The 1,724-nt window shown below is 41.6% G+C and overlaps 1 pseudogene; it reads right to left on the reverse strand.

Moving 5' to 3' along the window:
* On the reverse strand, window positions 1–988 carry LOC115694525 (putative germin-like protein 2-3; annotated as a pseudogene).
* Between the last annotated feature and the right edge of the window lie 736 nt (window positions 989–1,724).

The raw sequence follows: 1,724 nt of genomic DNA on the forward strand, positions 1-1,724 counted from the left end.
CTAGAACTTTGATTGGATTTGACTAATCAAATTCTTATCCACTCGGAATGCCTTGACAAGAATGTCGGTTGTAATGTCGGGCATTGACCCGAAAACTGCGTTCGCGATCACGATCGTACCGGGCTTTTGGCTGTTTAAAGCGGAGACAACGATGGCATTCATCTTCCCGACGTTACTCTGGAAGTGGATGAGCCCCCGGGGGAAGGCAAACACATCGCCCTTGGAGAGGACCTTCAAGATGAGGCGGTCGTCAGCGCTGGAGGTGACGAACCCGACCTCCAGGCTCCTCTTGATGACCATCAGGAGCTCGGTGGCACGAGGTGAGTGTGGGGTGGATTGAGACCCCCAACAGTGAAATTGATGCGGAGGAGTGCGACGCCTAGTGTGTTGAGCCCCGGCAACTGAGCCATGGTCACCGGAGTCACTCTCGACCTGACCAAGTTGGAAGTGTTGCCCGCCAAGTGAAGCCCGCTAAATAAGAAGTCATCGGCTTGAACCATCTTAGGGTCCTTGCATGCCAAGCCATTCACCTGGACTGCAAGAATGAACAATGCAATTTCATCAAATTAAACATCACTGTATTTAGCAGAAAGTTGTGTGTGCACTTAAAAAGTGCAGATTGGTATCTGCAGTGTAATTATCTTTAGTGGATAGACATCAAGGAAGAGGTGGCACGGTTTGAGTTGACTAAGGATGTTGACTCCACTAAATTAACCTAGGCATTTTGAAAATATAATTTAGCAAATTACTTGACTACTTGACACTCCCTTACTCTTGACTTAATGCTGAGACTTCCAAAGGTGCTATTCGAACATACCATCCTAGTATTCATAGTTCGACCTGTCGTCGATCAAACATTGGTTTGGGCTCTTTTACCTGTATTACCCGGGTCGGCAACACAAAAATCCTGAAGGGGACTATGATCGGCTGCAACAACTTCGGCGATCAACAGGACCGCGAATCCGGCGATGAAAACACGAGTCGCCATCCCAAAACAATGCGATGATAAAAGAGAAAATGCTTTTAAAATCTTACAATAAGATATACTTATATGAATGCGTAATTAAATGCCGGTGTGAAGATTTAGGGTTTTGCATTGCCATTTTATAGAGAGCTCGATCGAGTCTTCATCATGCCAAGTTTGAAGAATGAATACAAAATCCTTTTTAGAATGCCGTCTCACGCAAACTGTGAAGTATTCAAGTCCAAAAGCGCTGGACAGGAAGTTTTTGGTAAGAAGCACATAATAAATTAAAAATAAATTTGCTTAAATGAAGAATTTTTTATAATTAATAAGTAAAGAACTAGGAATCTTTCAAGGGGTAAGGTTTTGTAGTTAGAGGTCGGCTACTGTCGCGTACGAAATAATCATATTACAAGTGAAGAATCTAAAAAAATTTAAAAAAGAAGTGACCAGTGCATGGAAAAGGGAGGATGTTATGGCGTGACAAATGTGACAGAGCAACTCGATAGTAAATCACGATTTTATCTAAAAAAACTTAAGTTTTGGATATTGGATGAGTAATATATGGATCTGGAGTTAGTTTTGATAACGAATTGTTTCACATGTCAATCATCCAACGGCAAATGTATCTTTCACATCTACAGTGGACCTAATGAAAACCTATATGAAAAGCACATAATCCCTACATTATTGGTCAACGAATTATATAGCTTAAGAAAGAAACATGAACTAAGCTTATGGGTGTGACTTTAAGCTAAAA

Source organism: Syzygium oleosum, unplaced genomic scaffold (genome assembly GCF_021117445.2).
Source record: "Syzygium oleosum isolate NSW1041296 unplaced genomic scaffold, Sole_v2.1 Sole_v2.18, whole genome shotgun sequence".
Taxonomy (NCBI): domain Eukaryota; kingdom Viridiplantae; phylum Streptophyta; class Magnoliopsida; order Myrtales; family Myrtaceae; genus Syzygium; species Syzygium oleosum.